At 36.1% G+C, this 11792-nt stretch overlaps 1 protein-coding gene across 1 annotated transcript in view; it reads right to left on the minus strand.

Annotated features, from left to right (window-relative positions):
* The window catches only part of TRIQK (triple QxxK/R motif containing), a 342742-nt gene that overhangs the window by 184251 nt on the left and 146699 nt on the right, over positions 1 to 11792 (minus strand). The gene's annotated exons all lie outside the window — the stretch shown is intronic.

Here is an 11792-nt window from a genome sequence, read left to right on the forward strand (position 1 = left end):
ATTATTAATATTCATAGGAGAAAACATTACCTTAGAACTCAGTTTCCCAGGCTTTGAACTATCACTCACCTATCAGGTAGGTTTCATTTTTCCCATTTTATACATGAGAAAAATAAAACACAATGGAGCCTAAATTAAAAATAAATATTCAAGATCACAGAGATAGTAAGTGGCAAAAACAGGATTCAAACTCAAGTCTGTCTGACTCCTAGCCTATGCTTTCCACTCCTGTGCTGTAAGCCCCTCTCTGCTTTCCTGCCCTAGTCAGCAGAGTTGTAACAGCAACAGGATCCAGGCCCGGTGGGCGGTTGATAGGAGCTGGACTGTGCCAAGGCTCTGCCCCGTCCTGGGCAAACCTCCAGACCAATCAAGGAGGGAGGGTAATGAACAGAAGAGAAATGAGTGTGGGGTTCAAGGTAAGTTACATTCAGGTTCAGGACTGACCAGTGGCTGGCTGTCTGATCTCTGTCCAACTTCTTCATCTTTATAATGTGTTATCTATCCCACAGAATCAGTCCGTGATGTTATATATGTAAGTAAAATGACTACTTCAGTATCTGTTGAGAAAAATGGCTTCCTGTTACATGATAGGATTTTGAGAAGGTTGGACAAATACTGACAGGCATAGCTATCGCTACTGTAAATTACCACACAGTCTTATGCTTTGTTTTTTTGAAGTAAACACTGACTTAAATTAAAACTATAGAAAAATATATGTAATACATAAATATAAAATTATATATATAATACCATATTAAAACTATAGAAAAATATATAATTTTATTTATATATAATATATATACATATAATATATAAAATTATATATACATGTATATATACTATAGAAAATATATAATTTTATTTATATGTAATACATTTATATGCATACAATATATAAAACTATATATACATATCTACATCTCTCTCTATATATATATATATATATATAATACCATAAGCTTGGTGTCTTATACACAACAGAAATTTACTTCTCACAGTTCTAGAGGCTGGGAAGTCCAAAATCATGGTGCTGGTAGATTCCAGGCCTGGTGAGAGCTTCCTGGTTCATAGCCATCTTTTCACTGTGTCTTCACATGGCAGATGGGGAAGGGAGTTTTCTTGTGCCCCTTTTATAAAGGCATTAATCCCATTCTCCATCCTCATGACCTAATCACTCCCAAATATCCCACCTTGTAACACTATCACCTTAGGGGTTAGGTTTCAACATATGAACTTTGTGGGGACACAAATGTTCAAACCATAGCAGTTTGGTTTGATGAAATGGTCATGTTATTAGAAATCCAATCCCCTACAATCCCTTGGTTTCCTGTCTCCACAATTAGCTAGACTTGAAAAGTACCTGGGTTTCATCCCCAAAAAAAGGCATGTTATTTATTACAAATATAGATAACTATTTAAAAATTTTTTAATGTTTATTTATTTTTGAGAAAGAGAGAGACAGAGCATGAGCAGGGGAGGTGCAGACAGACAGGGAGACATAGAATGTGAAGCAGGCTCCAGGCTCTGAGCTGTCAGCACAGAGCCCGACGCGGGGCTCAAACTCACAAGCTGTGAGATCATGACCTGAGCCGGAGTCAGATGCTTAACCGACTGAGCCACCCAGGCACCACGATAACTATTTTAAAGGGCTGATCTGTATTCTGACATTCAACATATATTAGGCTACATGTGATGTAATTTTGATTGGCTTTCCTCATCAAAGTTTTGGGATGTGAATTTGGAATCATCCTCTTGGGGTGTACCAATCTTCCAGGCACAGGTTCTTACTTACAAGCACACAGTGTTCACATTTCAATGGAATTATTTAATAATTAAAAAAAACCCATATTAAATATAAAGCATTTTGTGTTTCTTGAATTTTTCTCAACTGAACATTGCAAACAGAGTTGATTTGAAATACAAGTTGAGACTGAAGAAGAGATAGGAACATTTTTTTCTTATTTTCTAAAATAAGAGAGTAAATGGAGGCAATAATAAAATATATACATACATATAGATACATATATAGATACATGTATATGAAATATATGTACATACATATATATACAAATGTGAGTGTGTGTGTACATATGTATGTATATAGTATACACACACACGTATGTATGTGTGTGTGTGTATATATATATACATATATATTTGCTGTAGTAAAATAAAATAGATACTTCAAATAGAATTATTTGATGGATCACTCAAAAACTTAAACAAAAACTTTCAAAATCCTCCATTTGGCTTTAAATAATCACTTAACTTTAAAAAAAAAAAAAAGACACTCTGAAAGTTTATGAGCTGTTCATGCTTCAGAAGTAAAGATAATACCATCGACCCACCACCGGTAAGACATGTTCTTTGAGTGATTTTTGTTTTAATATTGACAGTGTTTTCTGATAAATGTGAGTTCTCTCTCATGCTTCCTTTACAACCAGCAGCACACATTTACAAATGGCTGACTTTGGTTATTGAGGCATCAGAAGCATAGAGCTAGAACAAAGCATACTTGCACTCATTCATGTGAGATCAAATCAATGACCTTCACCTCATTAGCACGTTTTCCAACCAATGGATAAAGCTACAGTGAACTCCTTCCTCTGGGAGGAGTTGTCAAAGCTGACTCTTACATGAAGGCCTCAAAATCCTTTCCAAAGAACAAAATGAGAACAAATAATAATCCAGTCCTTACAATCTGACTTTTAGATCTACACTTAGTCACTGGTTGATCCAAGTGAGTGAAGGATGGCGATAACCTCATTTTTATATTTGGATGTATCAGAGATATCAGATTCTTAGGAGCATGAAAGGTTCAACTTGGTAGTGCTTTCTTGAGAGGAGGTAAAATATCATGTGTCCAGGAAAGAAAGTGTAATAATAGGGACCAGAATTACTTAGTTGTATACCAGAAGACATATTGGTAGTTATTTTAAGTGATTACAGGCTGTATCTTACAGTGTTTAAATGGTGAAAAGTCATGGTCAGCCTATGTAAAAATTTGAAAACAACCCATAAATAAAACCACAGCTTGACATCAAGCAGATTCCATCCAAAGGTACATGATAGGCTTGACTGAATTAATATTACTTAGTAGGACCAGCACTGAGAGCCTGAAAATATCCCCACTTGTTCTGAAAACATGAGAGCCTCCAATGTAACAACAGCTTTTCCAAATTTATTGTCTATCCTTTTGTCTTTGTACCAGAAGCAAATAATTTTTTTTCAATGCTAATTGGCGGTTATGCAAAGATTCCACAGTGCCCCCACACTAATTGCATCACCTGCAGAATTCTCAGTTGGACTCCACTTCCAACCTGTACAGTCAGGAAGTCTGACAGGAAAATGTATGCTCAAAGTTCTCAACAAAGGGGAAATTACTTTACAGTCTGCTATAAACATGTGGAGATAGCTGAAAGTTATTTCATTTCATTCATTAGGGATGGTCTAACTTGGCTAATCTACACTGTGTTTAAATTATATAGCTGCTTTTTCCTAATTTTTGGGTAAGTGCTATATTTATGGCCCACATGCTGAATATTTGAAATAGTTTGAACCGATATATATGGCACGATGGCTTGTTTATACTTGAGTTGATTAAATTGCCCACTCCACATTTTGCATGGTTCTCACATAAATTATTTTGATCAATGTAAAAGTTGCTTAGGCTGAAGGAATTATGTGTTTGACAGCTGGGTGTTAGTTGTAGGCTCCAAGCAGTTGATCAAAAACGAAATTTCAAATTGGGGTGGGGGGAGCCCTTTGCAAGACTGAGAAGCTGATTTGCTACAAAACCCACGGAGCACATGGGAAAGAAAAGTTTAAAGCCATTATACACTTCTTTTTGTGGTTCTAATTGTTACAACTGTGACTTACAAAAAGTTGATTTCCTCATGCCTGAGATTTGTCATCTGTCAAATGCATCAACCATATGAGACTGCCAATTTTGTAGATCATAAATGGTCAAACTTCAGCAATTTCATATAGCTCATTCTAATAAGATCCATATCGTAGGATTATTAGAAGGGTGAAATAAATTAATGTAGATAGAGCACTCAACACAATGACTGAAATGTATTAAGTACATGCACAATAAATGTTAATTTCTAAAATGTTATTCCCATATTTAAGGCTGGGTTAATGTAAAGAGAAGTGCACAGTACATACCAGTAATTTCTGCTTCAAATGTTGTTTCTGTACCATCTCACTTTTCACTGGTAGGGCCAGGTGAGATATTACTAAGCAGTAATCCAGATTGAGGCAGGGCCACCTGTTCCATAAGGTGGGGGTGGGTGCCTGATTCAAGACAGGACAGTCCACAAGCAAAGCCAAGTACAAGGAGGTAATAAGCACAGGTGCTGAGGATTGAGTCTGGGAACCATTATTTCATTCCAGAATCTGGTCACTGAAGCTGAGTTTGGAAAATTCAAATAATATAGCCAAGAGTGGCTAAAGAGTCAAGTTGTAGTCATGGGTCATGAGTTAGAGAGTAAGTCAGAAAGACTCCAAAGCTTCAGGTATAGGATGAAATATATAGCTTCCAACTGGCAATGTCAGTGATAAAGTCCCAACCCAGGACTAGAGGGTTTGAGTCATCACACAGCATCCCAAGTCATAAGGTGCTGGCTATCTGGGGAATGTGTTTTTGCCTTTGGATGCCCTGGGTCCTGGGAGCTTCCTGGATGGTTCTTAGCTCTAACAGTGTAATTATGTTTACTCTGTGGATACGAAAGCACTCTCTTTGTTACAGTTCCTATAAGATGTTATCTCTCCCCAGAGAAAGACAGATGAGGTCAGGATATGAATTTGATATATTTTCGTGCTGTTCAATCAAAAGACCACAGCACCTTCTAAGAAAATTGCCACGACTCTCAAAGCTTCAGTTTCTCCACAAATTATCTACCCAGCATGTTTCAAATCAAATAAGAATATTTGGTCTTCATATATATTATCCATCTTCATCATGAGGTCACTTCAAGATTTAAGAGAAAACCAAAAGAAATGTTAAATATCTCTTGTCTTAATTTTAATAGAATTCAATTGTAATAAGATATATTAATAGTAATACCTATAAATGTTAATATCTACGAGTAGCATGTATAAAATAGTAAATACTTTTTCATACTATACTAGATACACTGAATATTTTAGTTATAAATGTGTGTGTATTCACATAATTGAGGAAAAATATTCTATTTAATACTATAAATTAGCTTACATATAAGTGAACCAATAATACATCATACTATATTTTAGAAGAACATTTTGTAATGTAAGACTATCAACTCTTCACTAGTGATTTGTCAGTGATCTGGTGTATCTTTTGATGGGTATGCTATTATTGACAATGAAGACTACCCATGCGCCTGTTCTACGTAGACCCACTTTAGTCCATGCTACTTTATACCAGCTATTTGAATGGCTATTATCTAGAATGGTAAAATGAAGACAGCTTGAGACAGACACAAACCTGACTCTCCCAATTACTGTGTCAATGACCAGCAAAGTAATTATATCTCCAGGTCTTGGTTTCGTCCTCTACCAATAAAAGGGGGAATTTTTACCTCAGAGGGCTGTTGTGAAAAATACATGGGAACTAAAGATACCACCACAGTTCTGTAGAACAGGGATATACTTCTTAAGCCTTAATCTCTACTTCTTGTCCCTAGAATCACAAGTCCCAACAAGGGGTATGGGTTTGAAGTAAGCTGTACCAATGTAATTAGAATTATTTCCTACAATAACTTTGGTAGGAATAATAAAAAAGTACCGGCTGCGTAACTCTATATAAATTGCTTAGTAATAGCATTTAATCCTCATAAAAATACTGCTGTCTTCATCTTACCATTGAAAAAGTATTGAGACTCAGGAAGCCTAAGATCACAGAGTTGACAGCATGGTTTGGAACCAAACCCAAGTCTTCTGACTTGAAGTATACTAATCTTGCAATCTAGTCTCTTAAGTGGGGATTATCCTGATGAAATGCCTTAAAATTTCTTATCCGGAGAAATGGGTTTTCTCATGAATGATCATCCTACAAGGTAGAAATGATATGATATTCATCATAAAATATTAATGCATTATAATAACACAGAAAGTGAGAAATAGCTGGGAGATTGCCAGGAGCTCTAGGGCTGACCCCTGACTTCCTAGTCGGGCTGGTTCTACTTCCAGCATCTATGTGGCTAGATGTCTTTCCTTTAGGGACAAGCCAGGTTCACCTACCAGTAAATTTAGGACATTTTCCTTCAGTTAATTAGCCTTTTAGCCAGACATAGATTCAGTAAAAAGGGGCCTTGGGAGAATCCAGTCAATTTGCCAACTAGTAACTTCCTCCTTCTTGTGTGCAAAAAGGAGAATAGAACCTGCTTTATAGCATAAATAGTCAAAGGGCCGATTCAATTGGAAATTTTAGATCCAAGATGTTGATGTTGAGTTGGTAACCATTATGTTGTAAAGATGCAGCTAAAAACACATTGTTATGAAGCTGTAAAATCACTGATTCCTTTTTGTTTGTTTGTTTTGTTTTGTTTTGTTTTATCTGATACACTGGTTTCATCTGTGCTGGTCCTTGACTCCACATTTTTCAATGTTGATGATAGTTTATGTATCAAATGGAAGAGTGTGATATTACTGGAAAAAGGTGAGACAGAAAAGGAGCTTCTCTTTTTTCTGATACCAAGATTATCAGATCCAATGGAGAGGAGAGGAATACAATACAAGTTGTAAATGTCAGGACTTGCTAAGTTTCTTGGAAGTTCTTAGTTGAGGAAGAATGGATATTAATTTCAAGGAAATATCTGTCTTCTAGCCATTACCATAGGAAAAAATACGTACACATTACTTACATATTGGGCCTTGAAAGGCAAAGCATACACATAAATTGTGAGATATCTGTCCCTGCTTAATTTAATAAGGTTAATATCCTTTTATGTTTCGAAGCATCATTATTCATCAATGCTTGCTCTTGTGTAGAGGATACAGTCCTTGCCGAAGTCATTACATCTTTTGGCAACTAGAAAGCTTTTTCCAAGGATGCCTCCATCTTCGCCTCCACATGTCAAACTACACCAACTGCTACACCTACTGGCAGTGGTGAAATTGCAGGGGTGCCTCCTGCCTTTCTTGTCAAGAAATACATCAGTGCTTTGAGGAAATAAACTGGGCTGGAAAAGGTCTGGCAATGCTCTTGCTAGTTTGAACAGAAAAGTAATCTACATATCACTGTCATCCCGTACCTCTGAAGATGTCAGGAGGCAGGTCATTTCTCTTTGCTGAAGTGCTTTTTCTTTTATTACCAGCCCTATAACAAGATTATTGAAATGATTCAACAATAGTCATGCCACAGCTATGGATACTTGTTGAAAGTAAATAATAAAAGCATTTTATCTGAATGGCTGTCATTTTCCTGTTGAGGGATACATCTGGTACATAAAGTACATTTGTATGCATGTCTGCCTTATGTGAACTGCTCTAATTTGGTTATCCTGATAGGTGCCATTGTAGCTTCATTCTAACAATATTAGCAGAGAGGAAGAGGTCACCCGTTTTCAAACTGTAATTTGCAGTCACTCCAGTCAAAGGGATTGCAGCAAGATTGAAACCTAGTAAGAAAGGATTTTAAAAAGACTCCTGGAAAGGATTCAAGCACCATACCATAATTCGACATTTAAGTTCACCTGAAGAAAACTCCATTAGAAAAAGGAAACCGGGGGGGGTGACTGAGTGGCTCAGTCAGTTAAACATCCAACTCTTGATCTCAGCACAGGTCTTGTTCTCAGGTCTCAGGGTCATGAGTTCAAGCCCCACATTGGGCTCTGTGCTGGGCATGAAGCCTACTTAAAAAAAAAAAAAAAAAAAAAAGGAAACTAGTGCACCGTGTTGAGACTAAAAAGTAGTAACTAAGTATAAGTTACTCAAAATTAGAGGGTCACATGCTTTTTTAAATTATGTAAGAGCTGGGTCACTTTTAAACAAAGTGTAATTGTAACTCTATGTTGAATTTTCTTAAGTTCCATTTTCCCTGAAAATTTTAAGCAACAGGGACTCAAGAATTGTTAATTATTTCATATTTTTCTATTTTATTCCCAGCAAGAAACCAAGAATTTTGCAGAGATTTAATTAAATAAAATTTTCATTTTCCTTATACTTCAAATAAATAAAGTAATCAGAAACAATTGCTTAGATCAACTTACTCAGTGCAGAGAAAAAATGTCATGTATATCTAGAATCAATTCACTGTCTTCTAAAAACGTTTCTTGAGTACATCTTGTGTGTCAGGCATTTTGCAAGGCACTAGGCAAAGAGTATTGTCTTTATGGACCTTATTGCCCACTTGGTAGGAAGCAGATACCAAACAAACGAAAACAACGAAGTGTGCTAAATGTTAAAAATAAGATGTTCTCTGGCTAAAAGTCAAGCAACCGGGAAGGCCTTATGGAAGAAATAAAGTTTAAACTTTTAAGTAAATGATGAGTGGAAGTTAGCCCAAGAAGAGATAGGGAAGAGGGCATTAGGACAAAGAAACAACATCCACCCAAGTCCATTCTCCAGACAGAGCAGAAATTTTAAGCAAGTTTTGTACAGTAAGAGTATAAAGTACAAGGTGAGGAGATGTCAGAGATGAGGCTTAGACCGTAAAAGCTGGGTTTGAAATTAGAAGCCACTGACCCCATTTTATAGTTTAAAGTAGGGGAGTAACATGGTAAGATGTGAGCACTGGAAAACCATTCTGACTACAGTTTCAAGAATATTTTAGAAAAGAGCATGACTGGGAGAATGGGAGACAGAAGTTTATTTCAACTGTCTAGCTGAGAACTAATGGTGGCCCAGGCTAGGGAGTTGGTAACAGAAATGGTTTAGGATATGGGATGTAGCAGAGTTGATGAATAAATATAAGAGATGATGAAGAACGAGGAATAAAAATCACGGGCTTTTGGGGCAACTTAATGGATGGCAGTGCTCTTTACTGAGACAGGAAATATTGGAGACAATCAAGGCTGATTGAAATTCTGAAATATTAAATGCGTGGCAGAAAACAGAAAATATTACATAGCTATTTAGTTCTCTTTAAGTATATTTTGTATATAAAAATATATAAAGATATAGGATGCTTTATTTCATTTTTCAGAAAACTAGACTGCATAATTTGTTAATCACACTATTTTAAGGAAATGGAGATCTGAAACTATTAGTATGCTTTCCCAAGAAGGAAAACATTAAACACTGAACAATTAAGTGGCCTTCACAGAACAACCTAATAAATCAAAGATTAGATACAGGACAAGTTGACAACTTTTTTTTTTTCTTATATGGAATTCAAACGTTCAAGCTGAAAACGCCAGGTTGACCTAACTTGTGTCTCCAAAATACACTTTCTATTCATGGCACTGAATACTGAACACCTATATGCTCAGTACTGCCTTTCAGTCCCACGAAGAAAACAAAAAGTATACACACATTGCCTCTCACTTAAAGTTTCTTATAATTATTAATTCACTCATTCATTAATTACTGCATTGCATACATATTTTGAACACTCACTATTAGCTCAGTCAGGTTTGACCCTTGCATGGGTTTACAAAACACAAAAGATACACTCCTTACTTTCAAAGGGCTCCTTACCTGGAAAATACTTAGACTCTTTATCTGTACTCAATGCAGTATCAGTGGTTAAGATAGAGAAATACAGAGGAAGGACTCTCAGGGGAGGTGGTGCTTGAATGGTGGAGCTTAACCCTAAAGATGAACAGGAATTGACTAGGAGAAAGAAGACTGGAGAAGGAGTATCAAGAGGTAGCTGCACATGGAAAAGGACAGAGGTATGAAATCACTTGATGTATTTGGAGAAGTGCAAGCAGTTGGAGAAGCAAGGAGGTAGGTAGAGACTCTGAGGGGTATTTTTGTTGTTGTTGTTGTCAGGGAAAAGAGATTGATTTTGTCCTGACAGTCCTGGGAAGCCACTGCAGTTATGTGACCTGTCTATATTTCCTATACTGGAATATCTCTAACATGGTAGTTAACCTTGAGCCAGTCTGGAAGCAGAAAGCCTCGTTCAAAGGCCATTTTATGTGGTGGTTGTAAAGGTGGAAAGTTAGGGACAGATTTGAGAAAGACTAGTTTGGTGACTGACTAAACATGGAGGGTGGGGCAGGGAGAAATCACAGTCTGAGGCACCTAATAAGCATGTGATGAATGTTCCCTTCTATACTCATCAGTATTTCCCATGCACCAATGCTGTAAGTATTGCTATTAAACTGACTCTTTAGCTTCTCAAATCTAATACATCACAAAGTTTACTGATTTCTTTATTTCAAGATATGTTTTTTTAGATAGGCCCTCTTTGATTTTCCAACTGCCACCGTCTCATGGCAAATTTACTACAATTTTCTTGACTTTCCTGCATAGCTCTTGATTTGATGTGTCAATTTCCTTAACTGTGTTCCTTTTGGTGGAAAAGATACTTTGTTCTAAGTATGTAACTAATTTATCCTAGAGAAATTCTCAGAAGGAAAAAAATAATATTTTCTTGGTGACTGTTTTTTAAAATCTTGAAGTTAGGAAAAACATGGCCCTTGACTTTGTTATTTAAGTGTATTGAAATGATTTAATGCTCAGGGTTCTATCACAGGATTGAGCACATTGCCAAGAAATCATATGATTTTTATGTTCCTTAATTTTCAAATGTATATTTCCTGATATTTCCAACCTGCCCATGGAAAACCATTATAAAACACTGTAAGGTGAATTGTGAGTGCCAAAACCTATCAAGCATAGTCAGAGATTGTATTTAAGATTTTTCTTGTTAAAAGGAAAAGTATAATACTTGACTAATAAATGAAATACATTTTTTCTTGTAGTTTTTTTTAATGTTTATTTTAGTTTTGAGAGAGACAGACAGACAGAGTGTGAGCTGGGGAGGGGCAGAGACAGACAGACAGAATCTGAAGCAGGCTCCAGGCTCTAAGCTGTCAGCACAGAGCCTGATGCAGGGCTGCAACTCACAAACCATGAGATCATGACCTGAGCCGAAATTGGACACTTAACCGACTGAGCCACCCGGGCGCCCCTCTTGTAGTTTTAATTGTAGTAAAATTTTATTCTTGGAAGCCATGTTCTAAACTTGATCATTAGTACTGAGTGTAATAGAAACTGCAAGCCCATTGCCATCATTCCAAAAGTAAATTCATTGTAAAGAAAGTGACTTTAAATAATTTTTTTTCAATATTTCATTCTAGGTAACACACAATCACAGGCTGGAAAATATTTTGAAGTTATACCAGTGAATGAATTGTGTTAAATTATGGACTTATTTCTTTAGTTTTTTTAAACTTGGGTTTATAAGTCTATGAAATGTATACAGTCTTATAAGCTAAACACTTCACACAAGGTAAACTTGAATAAAGTATAAATAGGTTGAAAGATTAGAAAGGTTAAAGTGCTATTGTAGGTATATATATAGCATCAAAGGTTATGATTAAGAAATGTGATACTTCACAATTCATATGTAAAACAGTGTAGCCTAGAAATGCTGTCATATTTTGTTTTCCATACAAAGATCTAAAAAAACACATAGAAGTATTTTCCTATCTTGCACCATTCTATACATAAGCATCCATCAGCTGGCCACTTTCGATGAGGAAAGAAGCTGAGTTGACAATAGTTAATGGAAAACATGAAGGGTAAATCTTAATGGAAAGAGAATTTCATCTGACCAGGAGTCTTTTATCCATTTCATCCCAGTGGTGCTGTTGTTACTTTGACATTGACATTCACGTGAGTTATAAAAT

This window comes from Felis catus, chromosome F2, assembly GCF_018350175.1.
Source record: "Felis catus isolate Fca126 chromosome F2, F.catus_Fca126_mat1.0, whole genome shotgun sequence".
Classification (NCBI taxonomy): domain Eukaryota; kingdom Metazoa; phylum Chordata; class Mammalia; order Carnivora; family Felidae; genus Felis; species Felis catus.